The following is a 17,659-nucleotide window of genomic DNA, read 5'->3' on the forward strand; positions in this document are numbered from 1 at the left end:
ATTGTTGGGAAAGATATTTTATCTCTAGAATAAGTAAGATTTGTCCTTCATACATGAGAAAGGTGCCTCAAGGGAGAAGATTTAAGTACAAAAAATGTTGGGTATGGGGATTTATAGGGAAATAGATCAATAAAGCCCATTTTGTCACAAAGGGGTTAAATGCAGAAGATAGTGTCAAGTATTGACATGTCATCGGCTAAGACTATAGATACTTCTAGTACAACAAATGTTCAACTGTTTTTTGCTTTTACACCTCAATCTGAATCTGAGAAGGAGTACATGTCTCGAGTCTCGTATGCTAATTCAGTAGGAAGCTCTATGTATGTTATGATCTACAGTATACCCGATTTTGCATATCCTATTACTGTAATCATCAAGTTGATGGGGAAACTTGGAAAGGAACATTGGTAAATTGTAAAGAAGATTTTTTGTTATCATCAAGGTACATCTGATGTTGGTCTCATTTATGGTAATGATATAAAATATTTAGTCACTGGTTACTCTGATTCTGATAATGCTGGAGATGTTGATATTAGGATGTCTACGACTGGTTATGTATTTACTCTGAGTGATTTAGCTGTTAGTTGGAAGGTAACTCTGCAGCCTACAGTTATTTTATCTACTACTGAAGCAGTGTACATGGCGTTGATTGAAGCAGCTAAAGAGGGAATATGGTTGAAAGGACTAGTTAGTGATCTTGGTATGCAGCATGATCAGGCTGTTGTGTATTGTGATAGTCTTACTGTAATATGCTTAGCCAAGGATCAAGTCCATCATGAGCAGACTAGACACATAAATTTGAGATATCATTTCCTTAGGTATGCAGAAGAGGATTAAGGTGAAGAAAGCGGATACTGTAGATAGTCTCGCTGATATGTTTACCAAGTCGGTTCCATGTGGCAGGTTCCAAAATTGTTTTGACTTGCTAAATGTTCTAAGTTGTTAATCTGGGACCTGAAGCAAAATATAAGGTAGAATAATTTTTTCTTGTATATTTGGAGTTGTTATAGTGCATCTGAAACATCTATTTGGTGAGAGAATTCAAGTCAAGATGGAGATTTGTTAGAATATACCTTGAATCAGCGTTTTAAGCCCATTTTTTGGATTTTTCTTTAACCGCCTAAGAAATTTGTTAGGTTAAGATTTGTCATAACCTAAACGTGTGATGTAATCCGTATCCTCAAGATTAAATAAAAAATTTCTCTTCTACCTATTTGTGTTATTTCTTTACGTTTAATATAATCTTTCTTGCTTCTGTTATAACAAACTTTATTGTGCAAGATATGCCTGCACTTTAACAAGACTATGTCAAATTGACAGCCCTAAGTAAGTTGTATGGTAATCTAAGTTTGCATTTTGTATTGTATCACTTAATTCTGTAAAAGTGTAAATAGATTAGACTATAGTATTTTCCTGTAAATAGTCTCAAACCTGAGAATAAACTCTAAAAGAAGATCATGAAGATCATGGCTCAGAGACAAAGTGAAGAAGCTTGTAGTTGAATAAAATCTTTTTTGGGAAAAACATTCTAAGTCAAGAAATCTACAAGTCACTGATTAAGTCTTATAGAGAAGTCATTCGAGTACTCCAGAATGACTTATCGAGAAGTCAAGAAAAGCTTATAGAGAAGTCTTAGAGATATCGACAAGGCAAATTGAAGACATGAAGATTGGAGATATCGATAAGTCATTTCTTCACTAGAGAATTCTGGGATATCGGCAAGTCAAAATATCACGAGACATCTCTGAGATATCGATAAGTCAAAATTTCACTAGAGAACTCTGAGATATCGAAAAGTCATTTCCTCACTAGAGAACTCAGACATATCGATAAGTCAAAATGAAGACATTAAGATTGGAGACCTCGACAAGCCTAATTCTCTTATAGAGAACTCAGAGACTTCAACAAGTCAAAACAATTATAGAGTAATAAGAGATCTTGATAAGCCATTATACTTATCGATATGTTGAGTTTCCTATATAACAAACTGGAGATCTCGATGTAAAACCCAAGTACAGAATGCAGATCAGTTGAATATCTAAGATTATCAATCAACAAACAAATCAATCACTGATTTGAAAAGTTTAAAAAACGTAGCTTGAAGAGTACAAGATTAGAGGCCAAGATTAACTCACAATGTAGAATTCACAGACATGCACGATTTGTAAAGATACACTAAGCCAGAAGTAGAAATTTTTAGTTAACTTAAAGTAGGGTTTAGTACATGCTATTACATGTTGTGTAAAACCTGTATTTACTGTCTATAAAGTAAATACTGGATGCTTTGTTTTAGAAGTAATAAAATAGATCTAGAAAATCTTGTAACTCTCAAGAGAGAAGCTAAGTTCTTTATCAACGAAGAACCCATAAATTTATAGCAAGACATACATGATTTTAATATAAAATTAAGTGAGTTTTAAAAGATAGTGTGTTCATGTGCATGTTTCATTATTCATGTTACAACATATTATCTCTATAGTTAGATTACTTTGTTCACCATCCATAATAGTTCAAAAAGCTTAAAAATAATCCAAAACACATTCACCCCCCCGCTGTCTTGTATTCAATACCTAACAAGTGGTATCAAAGCAAAATCTGAAAGCAAACAAATTAAAGATCTAGGAAGAATGAATATACAGAAGTTTAGCAGTATCAAAATTCCTACCTTTCACATATCTAACTACACACTATGGAAAAAGAAAATGATGTTGTTCATCAGGATGGCCAATCCATTATACATTCAGATCCTCAAGAATGGTCCTTTCACCCCATGGTAAGAGTTGAGGAATCTACATATGGAGACAAGGTCATTTCATCACATTATGCTCCTAAAGATCCTTCATGATATACTGAACCTGAAAAAGAAAAAGTGTCTCTAGATAGTGGCTTGCAGTTGATCTTGATAGAGTCACTTAACAATGTAATGTACAATAACAGAGGAACAGAGGAAGTTAGGTCAAACCAAAAGAGGATTATTGTTTCTCAGTATGAGGGGTTTATGGCTAAACGAAAAGAAGGAATTACTGAAGTTTTTGAAAGGTTGAATAAATTGATAAATGACTTGTAGCTACATGATAAATATTATAAAGCTGAGGAGGTTAACCTAAATTTTCTGCTAGCCATTCCTGATCATCTTGACCAGAAAATATCAGCCATTAGAGAAGGAAGAGATTTAAGAAGAATGACTTTGGAAGTTTTATATGGAATCTTGAAAACTTATGAACTTGAAATGATACAAAGAAATTCATTAAAAGCATACCATGGTCATGTTGTTGATGGTTCAAGTGCTTTGATTGTAAATGACATAGAAGAAAGTTAAGATGAGCAAGATGATCAAGTTCCAGTTTTTCAAGCTATTGAACAAAAGAACAAAGGACCTCAGAAGCCAGTTGTGTTGGAGCTGAAGGAAGATGAATACTACACCCTGCATGAGCTAGATGAAATGGATCAATCCATGGCTTACTTGGCTAGGAAATTTTCCAACATAAGAGTCAAGAAGCCAAGATTATTCAAAAGCAAGGGACAATCTTCCAATAGCAACAATTGGAAACCAAAAGCTCAGTACAATTCAGTTAGAAAATGTGGCTCCAAAACAGGATCTGTGGATAGATCAAAGATAAGGTGCTTTAACTATGATGAGTTGGGTCACTTTGCTACTGAATGTAGAAAGCCTAAAAAGGTGAAGAAGGATAAATCTTACTTGGAACTAGAAGCAAAGTATGGATCTCTCTTGAAGAAGCAGTCTGGGAAAGCTTATATTGCAGAAGGAAAGAGTTGGGATGATACTGTTGATGATGGGGATGAAGAGGTTGGAAACTATGCACTTATGGATTTTGATGTTGGAGAAGCATCCACTTCAAAATCAAAGGTACCAACTCTAACCATTATTGATTTAAATGCTAGTCAATATAAGGAGACTATGGAAAAGATGAGTGCGGAGATGTTCCACATACACACTAGCTTAGTAGCAGTTATTGAGGAAGTTGGTAGGCTAACAAAAGCTAATGAGAAGCTTGAGAGGAAGAAGCAAAAGATGGATCTACTGCTTGCGGAGCTTGAGTCAGTCAAGGAAGAAAATGAATATTTGAAAAGCAAGCTGAAGTTTCCCAATGAGATTGAAGCTATGTTAAGAGAGAAGATTGAAAATAATGAGGTGAAACTAAAATCATTCAGGAATGCATCTGAGTTGGTTGGTCTGTACCATGAGAAGAACAAGCCATGTGCTAACATAGTTAATGGTCTTGATTATGATATATTGAATAGTAACAGGAAAGAACAAGCCATGTGCTAACATAGTTAAAGGAAAAGCAACAGAAAATGAAGATGTCCCAGCTATGCTGAGAAAGGTTGTTTCACCTATGTTCAAAGCATGTGAAGTAGATTTCAGTGAAGAAGAGTTGATCATAAAGCAAGAAATTGCTGATTAAGGCAATGAGAAGAAAAATGCAGAAACAACTCTAACTTCCAAAGCTGAATACATCAAGAAGATTGAGAAGCAGGCTAAAGATCATAATTGTGTAAAAAGATTGAGGAGTGACAATGAAACAGAATTCAGGAATAGAACCTTAACTCAATTCTGCAAAGACAGGGTCATTGTTCAAGAGTTCTCAGCTACTAGAACACCTCAACAAAATGGGATAGTTGAGAGAAAGAACATAACACTGGTAGAGACTGCTAGAACAATGCTGCAAGATGCAAGACTGCCAACTAGTTTTTGGGAAGAAGTTGTGAACACAGCATGCTATAGTCAAAACAGATATCTCATAAACAAGAATCTTGGAAAGTCACCCTAATCAATCTTGTCTTAAAGAAATCCTACTATGAAGCATCTTCATTTGTTTGGAAGCAAGTGCTATATTTTGAAGGACAACTCTGAATATGTGGGAAAATTTGATTCTAAAGTTTTTGAGGCAATTTTTCTGGGATATTCATTGGAGAGAACTACATACAAAGCCTATGTGATTGAACAGAAGAAAATTATGGAAAGAACGGATGTTACTTATGATGATGACAAGTGCCCAGGCTTAGAATGCCTTGATGAAAATGAAGTTGAAGCCCTAAAGTTTAAAAATCTCAACATTAATAGTGATTCTGATGATGAAGCTGAAGTCAACACAAATCACAGAGTTGATGAAGAGTCTACCGAATAAATGATTCATGAGAATGGAAGCTCATCTCAAACACCCGAATTTGATAGCACAAACTCATGGGGAGAAAGAGGAGATAATTCCGAAAGTCATGTCAGTGATATAAAAGAAGCAGAAAATACAAGTCAACAAACTCACACAAGAAAATTGGATAGGAGTTATAATGCAGATGCAATTATTGGTGATCCCAATGCTGGAGTGAGGACTAGAAGTGCAACTATAAATGAATGTCTTCATGCATGTTTTGTGTCTCAAGTTGAGCCCAAGAAAACTGAGGAAGCTCTTCTTGATCCTGATTGGATATCTCTAATACAAGAAGAGCTAAATTAGTTTGAAAGGAACAAAATTTGGAAATTGGTTCATGCACCAAAGAATAGAAGTATTATTGGAAAAAAGTGGTTGTTTATGAACAAGATGGGTAAAAATGGAATTGTCGCCAGAAACAAAATAAGGTTCGTTGCAAAAGGCTACTCACAGGAGGAAGGAATTGATTATGATGAAACTTTTGCTCCAGTTGCAAGACTTGAAGCAATAAGGATCTTTCTTGCATTTGCTGCACATTCAAATTTTAAGTTATATTAAATGGATGTGAAGAGTGCATTCCTTAATGGTTAGTTGGAAGAAGATGTTTATGTGCAACAGCCACCTGTCTTTGAAGATTCAGAATTTCCAAATTTTGTATACAAGTTACTAACTTCAATGTTGACACTCGATGTACTGTCTGGTTCTTGAGTGACTAACTTCTGTGACGTTTCTTCATGTCTTGACTTTAATAACTTGATTTTCTTCAGATTAAATCCCTGTAAATATTTGATACCCTAACGAGATCTATGTCACTTGATTAAATCCACAATCTTGATTTATATCACTGAGGCTTGATCAATTTCTTGAGCTTCTTTCAGTGAATTAAGTCCTCAAGTCTGTAGATGAACAATGTTACTTAATCCTTTGACATATGTTACTTAGTGAGATCTCTTTAACGATAAAACCACTATTTACTTGTTACATCCTTATCTGAGTTGAGTTAAATCCTCGAATAAACAAATAGGCTATGACATATGCCTTTCAATTATCTTTGGTTCTACTAATTGAAAGCTTTTCTAAAGATTCTCTAAGCTTATGCGGAGTGAATATGAAATGAGTATGATGGGGGAATTGAGTTACTTTCTTGGACCTCAATTCAGTCAAAGAAGTGATGGAATCTTCATCATCCAAACTAAGTATTTCAAAGATTTGTTAACAAATTTTGGTATGGTTGATTGTTCATCTTCATCTACACCTATGTCTGCAGCTACAAAGTTGGATCAAGACCAGACATCATGTTTGCAACATGTTTGTGTGCAAGATTTCAAGAAAATCAAAAAGAATCATATTTGATGGCTGTGAAAAGGATTTTCAGATAATTGAATTGGAATCGAAACTTGGGATTGTGGTATCCTAACGGAACTAGTTTTGATGCTGTTGGATACACAGATGCATATTTTGCTGGATGCAGGGTTGACAGCAAGAGTACTAGTGGAAGCTGTCAGTTTCTTGGACAAACACTTGTATCTTGGTATAGTAAAAAATAACAATATGTGTCAACTTCCACAGCTGAGGCTGAATACATAGCTGCTGGAAGTTGTTGTGCTCAAGTGCTTTGGATTAGAAATCAGCTAATGGACTATCACTACAACAAATCTGGCCATTTATGACGGTTTTTCTGAACTGAAATCGTCGTAATTGATCCATTTACAACGGAAAAAAATCGACATTTTTGGTCGAGTAGTAAGTTCATTTTTTCGTCGTAAGTTAGAAAGTAGGGACCCACATACTCAATAAAATAATAAATCTACTTACGACGGAATATATCATCGTAAGATACCAAAATACGATGAAAAATAATGTCGTAAGTTTTGTACTTACGACGAAAAAAATGTCGGATATTACTTTACATGACCCACTTTTAATAAGATAAAACATAATTTTACGACATAAAAATGCATCGTAAGTTAGAAATTTCCGGCAGAAAAAACGTCGTATTTTAGAAGGTGGGGCCTACAATCTTGTAAAATAAAAATTAAAAAAAAATTAATATAAAAATGGCTACAATACGACGGAATATACGAAGAACAGCCGTCGTAAGTTTAGTTTACTAGAATAATTACGACGGAATGTATGAAGAACAACCGTCGTAAATTTCTTTTCCAGAATAAGCAAATACTGATTTACCAGTTTTCAGCATTTTCGGATTTCAAATTGGATCCTAAACCTGTACAATCACAAATACCGATCTACATACAATCATAGCTTAATCCGAAACCAAAATCAAATAACAAGCAATCATCCACGCAATTGAATAAATCTAAATTTAGAAACATCTATGAATTTTCTTCCGTAATCACAAATTAATTAGAATTTTACATTATTTTTTTTTGATAAATGAGGTCTAGCCTCATAAAATATAATAAGAGAAAGAATATACAAAGAGAAATGTAAGAATTCTCATCTCTAAGAACAAGCCTCTAAGAGACAAAAAACTAGCACAAAAAGAAAATAGATATACAACCAAGAATAGAACTAAAAGAGAGGCCCCAAAACATAACCAAAACCAACTAAAAAATCAAACCAAAAATGCCTGGAACTCAAAGTGTCAAGCAAAGAAGACCTCGAAATAAGTCCAAGGAAATCAGTAAAAGACGGGAGCTCCACCCATAAAATGCCAGTTCGAGAGAACCAAAGCCATATCCAAAAACAAAGCAACATCCAGGAGCATATGCTGCATAAATATCAAAATTTCATATCAAAATAATTTTATAGATATATATATTAGTGATATAATCAAAATTTCATATCAAAATAATTTTATTTGGTTTGACATTTTAACAGTCAAACATCGGTTTGACTAGTACAACTAACTAGTGTTGAATCTTGAATTGGTGTTTCGATTATTTTAAAAATATTTTCCAACGGTCCAACCGTATGGATGTCAATATATATATATATATATTAGTGATATAACCAAAATTTCATATGTTTGTCATTTTAACAGTCAAACGTCAGTTTGACTAGTACAACTAACTAATGTTTAATTCTGAATTTCTGTTTCGATTATTTTAAAAATATTTTTCATCGATCCAACCGTATGGATAACAATATATATATATATATATATATATATATATATATATATATATATTAGTGATATAATCAAAGTTTCATATTAAATTATTTTATCAAAATATTTAATTTTTTCTGAAATTCTTGAAATGTCACCAAACAAATAAATATTGACATTAATATGGTTGGATAATGTTATGGATAAAAACTAAGGTTATTATTTGTTGTATTTATTGCTAAGGTTCGGGAGCTCAAGGCCTTTAACGTGTTTCGTAGCTTAACTCTACCTTTATGAGATGCCTACGTATCTCAGTGAATTAGAGAATCAAGCCAAAAAATGTAGTTCTGATTTGTGGGGGTGAGACCCCTTATATAGATGTTGGTGGTCCTTGAATTGGACTTGGTATAGGAGACTTGGTGATCAAGTCTCTGAATTAGAATGGGCTTTGGGGTCTTAAATAGTAGGAAACTGATTTCTTATCTTTCTAGGTCCCTTAGAGGCTAATCTGCAAGGATTTATGTCCTCATTGGGACTCTTTTCAATAGCTGATTTTCCCCTTATTAATTAATTACGAAATTAATTAATATTCATGATTTTTTGGCCTTCTTTGTTCCATCAGGCCCGATCAATGTGTTAACCTTTTTTGTCTGAATATCATACATCTTCTTATTGGGCCTAGCAGCCCAAATCATGTATAATTACTGTAATATTTAATTACATAATCAGGATTTATTTATCCTTATCATTTTCCCCCCAACTTTTGGGAAACCGTATAAGATTTCGCAAAAGTTAAGTTCGTTCATTCCCTTTCAGGTTATCATTTTGCGTAAAGTGTGGAGCGACCTACACGCTTACAACGATTTGCCTTCAGACACAACAAAATCAAACCTCTCTCTCTCTCTCTCTCTCTCTCTCTCTCTCTCTCTCTCTCGATCGATCGAACCACTCTCCCCTCACAATCTCTCTGAACTCCGACCATCATCTCACCATCACAATATCTCTCTCTCTCTCTCTCTCTCTGAACCTCTCTCCGCTCTCAATCTCTCAATTAAGCCTCTTTCAAATAACCTATCTACTTCGGTAAGTGTTGTATCTACTTGAATCGAACTGGTCTTCTCTGCATGAACACCAGTTTTAAAAGTTGGGGATTTTTGAATTCAAAACCCTAATTTTGTAAATTAGGGTTTTATCTAATTCGAAACCCTTATTTTTTTTATTAATTTTTGTGTCTAAACTTGTTGCTTATACTTTTCTTCTTGTTGTATACAGGACCTAATCTGAGAAAAAGATTTAAAAATTTAGGTAATTTGGATGTTTTTGGTTGTTCATTTGTATTTTTGTTTGTTTTTTTAATTTTTGTAAATTGTGTAAAGTTAACGATCCTTTCATGTCTACTGATTACATGGTATTCAATTCTTTCTTGTGATAATGAGCATGTTGGTAGCTAATTCCAGTATATACATTTTTTTTTTAAAATAACTAATAGTTTACTAGTATTTTTTTTATATCAGTGGTATATAGCTAATTATGTCAAGGGGAACTGTGTTGGATATCTAGTTGAATGAATTTCCCTGTATGTTTTTGTTAACAAATTATTGTCACTAATTTGTACATGTTCAGCATTTAATTATAGTTGCTTATTGGATTCAGGAAGGTCACAAGGTATGCTTGAACGTCTATGACTTGAGTCAAGGAATGACAAGGCAGTTGTCAATGACTTTTTTCGTTAAATTTATAGAAGGCATTTGGTAAGTTCCTGATTGTTTCATGTGTCTTCTCTTTGCATGTTCTTTGCCTGTGTAAGCTAAGATTCTATTTTGATGAAAATTTAGCTTTTTATCTTTATGTTATGCATTTAGTTCTGGCATTTTAGTATCTTAACTATTTTAGTATCTCGAATCGGTGCAGTCCACTCGGTATGATAAAAAGACCCCTGTCCTTTGTTACTAGACTTTTGGTGCTTACAATCTGTGATGCCTTTGAACAAACATTTATCGAAGTACTGCAAGTTTGATTTTTTCCAGGTTGTTTTTGCTGGATTCTCTACTGAATCCGTTGCCCAAAAGAATAAGTGATTGTAAACCAATGGTACTGATAACTTGCAATGCTGTCATGCGAGGGTCTAAGCTGATACGTCTCAAACAGATTGTTGATGCAACACTCACAGAATCATCGAAGAATGGGTTCTCTTTAGGTATGTTTTCTTTTGTTAAAGAAAGACCGAGTACATGAAATAGTGTAACCTGTTCGAGTCACAATATGAAATATGTGACCACTGATTGATTTGCTGATATGATTCTTTCTAGTTAAGGACTTGTTAATTCTGATACCTTACCACTAAATGTCTCAAGAGAAATGCTTCAGTAGCATAGCAGTTTGAAGACGATAAAAAAGAAACTCAGAATATTGTTTTCATGAGTTTCTTGAAAAATACTAATTACGTGAGTTTTATGTGCTAATTACTAATTATGATATACCAAACACTCATGCATTCATTGAAATAACTTTTTACGGTTCTAAAAACTCTTATGATTGACGTGAATATGGGAAAATGATGTATTAATACTTGAGTAATATACTGTTATCGTTTTCATGAGTTTTATGTGTTAATTACTAATTACGATCTACCAAATACTAATGCATTCATTGAAATAACTTTTTACGGTTCTAAAAACTCTTATGATTGACGGGAATATGGGAAAATGATGTATTAATATTTGAGTAATATACTGCTATCGTTTTCATGAGTTTTATGTGTTAATTACTAATTACGATCTACCAAATACTCATGCATTCATTGAAATAACTTTTTACGGTTCTAAAAACTCTTATGATTGACAGGAATATGGGAAAATGATGTATTAATACTTGAGTAATATACTGCTATCGTTTTCATGAGTTTTATGTGTTAATTACTAATTACGATCTACCAAATACTCATGCATTCATTGAAATAACTTTTTACGGTTCTAAAAACTCTTATGATTGACGGGAATATGGGAAAATGATGTATTAATACTTGAGTAATATACTGCTATTGTTTTTGTAATTTAAGTTGTGTTAAATTGTGCTAAGCATTGCTACTCTGTTAATAACAGTCTTGGACTTTACAAGGTCCATCAAGATACCAAGGTTTTATCTGTGTTTGTGAACTCAGAACCAATTCGGGAAGATCAACTGGAGAATGCTGTCAAATTTCTTGTCCTGTACAAACGTTCCTCTCTGAGAAGAAGGGCCTTACAAAGGAGGATATAGATGAAGGCCTGTGTTCAGATAAGTAATTTTACTATTCTTAATCATGAAAACATCTTGTTTTCGATGGCAGGATCAAACCCCACCAGTTTCAACTGGTCAACCAGCAGGAGGTAACTTATTTAATTCAAATCCAGGCTTCCTTTTTAGTAATGTTGGCAAAATTCTTAGGGGATGGGTAATAGTCTTGTTAATTGAGTTTTAGCCATTATGTATATTAATATAGACGGGAATCCGAAGTCATCAATTTTGCAAAAGATCAAGCTTTGGAACCCGCAGCAGATACTCCTATTAGCACTGTTTCTAATGCAGGGACCTTGGCGCAATATCGATTTGGATGGAAATAAGCTCTTCTTGCTGTGGGTTTACTGGCTATTTCAGGTGCTGAGACCGCTTTGGTTTTTATGGTACTTGGGTAACCCAAGTTGGGTTGGAGCAGTATCCTGTTTTTTGGGTGAAAATGCACAATACATATCGCGTAAATAAAATCAATAGAATCACTTCTTGTGCTAGTCTCTAGTTTTGTGTTTCCCATTGTGCTCTAGATCAGTTTGGTAATAAATCAATTATGTCTGCTGCAAGCTTTTCGGCTCCGGTGGCTGGATCCACCTATGTTGGCTTAAAACCTATCCCGCCAAAGCTGTTTCAGATGAAGGATTCAGTTGCGTGAAACAGGAAGACTGTTTTGAATGGATCTAAAACTCACTCTATGAAGGTACTTTGATCGGAACTTGTATTTTTGTTTTTAATTTTTTTTAAGCTGTTTATATTACCACCTTTTGTACTGCTTATAGTTGGCTCTCGTTCACTACACCATAAAATGCCTACTGTAACACCAAAAAAACGTTGTATTAGGGGGTAAATATGTTGCGCTTGCCCCATTTTTAAGCTAAGGTAACATTTTCTTAAAGATAGGTTTTTCCATGTTGCCTTAGGGGTCCAAGGTAACATCTTTGGTGCCTAAGGCAACATCGTGTTTTAACTTGTTTATATGTTGCCTTAGCTTGCTAATGTAACAGAAAGAGAGATCAGTTGTAACTTATTTTTTATGTTACCTTAGAGTTTCAAAATATTTTTAAAAAAGTGGGACCCACATATAGGACAGTTATTACGTGGAATATGGGTCCCATTTTTTTGTATTGTAACATTTTATAAAGCTAATGTAACACTTTTCTAATAAAAAAAATGAAAATTTGTTGTTGATATTTATGCAATCCCAAAAGCAAATTCATTAACCCAACGATCCATCCAACAATACCATTTCATAAAACCGATGTACAATTAAATGTACTATATCTAATACATCCCAAACTTCTTAATCTACGAAATACAAACATTACAAGTCTAATTTACAAGAATCGTAATTAACTCAACTAATCCGGCACTATCTGCATGATGGCAAACTTTGCAGCTTTGGAGCTTCCTCTTCGCCCAGCTCATTTAAGACCCGCACACTAAACGTTTTATGCAAAAACAAGTACATGTAATGTAAGTGACTGAAAATGCATTTGTCTTAGTAAAACTGATTCTCCCTTTGATAAGTTATGGCCCAATATATCATCATAAAAATGATACGAAGGATAATCGTAAAACAAAACACAGTTGTTACTACCTTGCTGCAGCCAAAAAACCAAGAGCTATCATCATTTCCCAACCATTGATATTGAGGCTGCCAAAAGAGAAAACATTTATTTCTTAAAATTAAATGATGATGCCAAATTATTACAGTGGAATTGTGTATAAATATATACCAGATGGAAAGGGCATCAATGGCAACCTCTACATTCTTCATGTTCCCTGTCAAAAAAATTAGTATCGTGTTGTACCACAGTTCGAAGCTGCGAAAGAAATCACATTTCTAAAATTAACACGCAGAGTTTGTGGAATAAAAAACAATGATCATGGTTTATAAATCATAATTTCTCTCTACTTTTCTAAATTAAATTCCTCCTTAATTCCTTAGTATGACCTCAAGAATGTTTACACCTATGGAATGATGTAAATATGTAATTAATACATTAAAATAGGCAGAGAAGGTCATTCCAGGTCTTCGTGCCTTTATTAACCAATATATTACTAAGCCTTTGAACTTTGAAGCATGGATATTTCAGAAGAAATTTCAAGGTAATGTGTAAATTCATTTAGGCCTTTCAGATGCTGACAGGTATGGTTCCTTCATCTTTGACCATATAACAGTCCAGAAGAGGAAGGGTAGGAAGAATATGTATCAAGCAACACCAATATCTTATATATCTAAGACTTATTATATCTTTTACTTTTCTGGCTGCAACGCCAATATCTTACAGGCTAACCATATCTTCCCTTGAATTGTAACTTGTATATCACTAAATTGTTCTAGCAGGGAGCCTAAGAGGCACATGACAGGGAGCATTGGTATGAGCCTGAGTATACCTTTCGGAACAACCTTAGATACATCATGGCAATAATAAAGAAGTCCAGACCAAAAGATAGTTTTTAATATCACTAGACAAGGAAACTGGAAATACGTCAGTATTGCAACTTCAACAACCTACATTGCATAATCCATGAGAACTCTGAAAGAAACTCTGAGACTACAAAACTTGAAAAATGAAATTAAAGAGTCAGTGTCCAATGTCTAGCAAAACTGACCGAATATAAAAGATTAGATAGTATTCTCTGAATATAGGTCTGTTAAAATGCATGACCATTCCAAGACATAAACCCAGTTCACGAAAAATAACATTTAATCAAAATCTAACACATTCTGTTGAGTTCAGAGATAAGGACATGTTAACTATAATGCAGATAAAGGAACTAGAACATTAGCTTAAAAAATCATATTTCATTTAAATTGTTCATAATAGAACACTTAGTCCAACACTGTTTCACACTTCAACATACTGCTATGTCGAGACATTCAATTATTCAAAGAGCGCATACTAATACTATCATTAATAATAATGTGTACAGTAGAAGCATAAGACATGAAAACAAGAGTGAAGATTAAAAAAAGACATTACTTTTTCATGCAAGATATTTAGACTAAATTGTATATCCCTAAATTGTTCTAGCGGGGAGCTTAAGAGGCACATGACAGGGAGAATTGGTATGAGCCTGAGTATACCTTATGGAACAAATTTAGATACACCATGGCAATAATAAAGAGATAAAACTACAGAAGTTCAGACCAAAAGATAGTTTTTAATCTCCCCGAGTTTCTGCATACATATTTTTCAAACATATCTAGTGAGAACAAGTCATACCGTAGATATTAAGAAATTGAACTTGATGAATTATGATTAACAAACCTTGTAACCTTTTGGTGCAGAAGTAAATGCACAAACAGTAAGGTAACCATTAGTTAAAGGGTGTTTGAAATGGGCATATTTTCTTATCAACTTTCTAGAAAAGAAGTTAGTTTATGAAATAAATTCACTCATGATATCACCAAAAAAAGGCGCAAAAGCTCCAAAAATACCAAAAATCAGAATCAAAATACCTAAAATTAAAACTCCAAAGCTCCAATTCTACCAAAGAAGACCCAAAGTCAAAGACATAGAAATTAGTTGAAGGCCCTAATTTAAACTAAAAAATTGAAACCCCATTTCTAAGAAGCCCTAATTTGAAGTTTTCAAATTAGGCACGACCGTAGCTTTGAATCAATTAATTTGTAGACTCATTGATCTAATTATGTAGTCGGTGTGAATAACAAAGAGCGAGAGAGTGAGAATTGGGACTGAGAAATCGGGGTTGGGAGAGAGACAACGGGGTTGGACAGAGACAGAGATGGGTCATAGATTATGGTAAGATAATGGTAGGGGGGAGAGTGGTAGAGAGAGTAGCGACATAGTACAGAGAGAGAGAGTGCCGAGAGAGATGGGTAACGAGAGAGTGTGTGTTGAGAGAGAATGAGAGGCGGACTGAAAGAGAAGTATAACGAGGGAGATGTCAAATTTTTCAATTTGTCTAAAAAAAATTGGGCGACTTTTTGCCCAAAATTTCCCTCTCTCTGCAAATTACTTGGGCCCATAATTTGGATATATATTCAGGCCCAAACTGCAACAATTATGTAATAATTAATATTTAAATATTTATACAATTTTTATATATTTTAATATATTATATAAATTCGTATATTACATTTTTATATTTTTTTAGTTTTGTTATAAAAATATCGTGTATCATATATCTCTTATATTAAATTTGTATTTGTATATCGGCTTAGAATCTTGAAAAATGAGTTAAAATTAATATTTAATCTTAAAAATATTATAATTATGTTTTAATACTCTAAGGTGACACTTTGACAAAAATGTTTCAAGCTACAACACTTTCTACCTAATGCAACATTAGGTTTTTGGCTAAGGTAACATAAAAACCACAATGTTAGATTAGCTCATGAGTACCATATCTAGGGTAACATGTTAGGTAACATTCTTTAATGAGGGCGTTGCGATAGGACTTATATGGTGTAGTGGTTTGTGTGTAAACAGACTTGGAATCCGATTGATAACAAGAAGTTTGAGACTCTCTCCTACCTTCCACCTCTCACCGATGATTCAATCGCTAGGGAAATTGATTACATGATGAAAAAAGGATGGATTCCATGCCTTGAATTTGATGCAGTAAGATAGATACTTCATAATTTCTTTATTAGTATGATTAATACATATCCTACTGGAAATGTTCTACAGTTTTTGTTCAGCTAGATAGTTCTTAATTGTTTTTATCTACAATTGCATCAATTTTAAGTGTTAAAGAGATATGACAATTAGTTGTTGCAGAAAGTGTGACTTCTGGTAATTGAATTGTATTGTGATCTCCCTTTGTTTGGCAAAGATAACATCTGGAATACAACCACTAATTCTTAAAAAGATTTGCTATTTGCATCCACTCTTTATCATAATTTAAATTATGTTGTAAACTTTCAGTTTAGCAGGTGTCTTGTTTCTTGATAGTTGATAGTGATAGAACTTGACTCAAATGTTAGAAACTGCATATTTTTTATATAGAAAATATTCATTGTGTGTCCGATGTTATCAAATTTTCTATAAATGCATTCCAAATTGTGGCACTGATAAATAATTTTGTTCAATCTTGAAATTGCCATCTCTGGAGATGAACTTTCTGTTTCTTTTCTCTCTTGCATGCACAAAATCATTATATAAATCAATGGCTTGAAGCAATACTCTGTGGTCTGAAGTTTTTTGTTAAGCAGGGGTTGAAATACTGATCTCTTGTTCTGAACATTTTTGTCTACAGCTGGGGTATGTTTATCGCGAGAACAGTATAATTCCTAACTACTACGATGGGAGGTACTGGACAATGTGGAAGCTTCCCATGTTTGGTTGCACGGACGCATCTCAAGTCCTCCATGAAATCACGGAATGCAAGAAGGCATATCCTAGTGCTTACATACGGTGCCTGGCTTTTGATAACATTAGGCAAGCTCAATGTATGTCGTTCGTCATCCAAAAGCCCACAACCACCTCCTAGATCCTCTGCTCCTTGAAAAAGTTACAGTGCGACCCTGTTCTGCTTCTGCATGTTCAATGAAATCAATGAGTGATTCCATAGGGGTAATTCAAAATTTCCTTATTCTAAACTACTTACAGTAGTTATTATTGCTAAAAGGAATTGGCTGTACATAGTTGCTTGTATCAATTGTGTTGTCATACTCAACAAATATATCATGGGTGCATCTGTGCATTTCTTGTCACAAACGTCCTTATTTAAAACTGGTTTTATATAAGTTTGTATTTTCGTACTTGCCATATATTTTCAAGGGAGCTTTTGGTCTTTAGAATGCCATAAATCATTGTTCTAAATCTACTCCAGTTATAAACAGGTGGATGACTAGGTCATCAATTTTGATGACAAGTTTCACCTCACCTTTTAACTTGAGAGGTGATTATGTTGTGTTCTTTTTAATAATCTGTGTTATTTCAACCCAGGAATTCATAGTCTGCAGTTAATAATCATATTTGACGTTGTTGTTCACCTGCTGGTCCTGAAACTCAAATAGTATAAACGATATTCTTATTGATGAAAACAATAATGAGAGCCTGCACTTGCTAAGAAACGCATGCTACCTAGGTAAATAATTGTCTGAATGTTGGAATAATATTAATTTTTTATGTCTGAATGTTGTTGTTTGACTTGGTTTGGAAGTGCAGCA

General features: G+C 33.8%; 1 pseudogene; it reads left to right on the forward strand.

Annotated features, from left to right (window-relative positions):
• Positions 1-12,067: 12,067 nt before the first annotated feature.
• On the forward strand, positions 12,068-16,977 carry LOC141699780 (ribulose bisphosphate carboxylase small subunit, chloroplastic-like; annotated as a pseudogene).
• Positions 16,978-17,659: the final 682 nt, after the last annotated feature.

Source organism: Apium graveolens, unplaced genomic scaffold (genome assembly GCF_009905375.1).
Source record: "Apium graveolens cultivar Ventura unplaced genomic scaffold, ASM990537v1 ctg1298, whole genome shotgun sequence".
NCBI lineage: Eukaryota > Viridiplantae > Streptophyta > Magnoliopsida > Apiales > Apiaceae > Apium > Apium graveolens.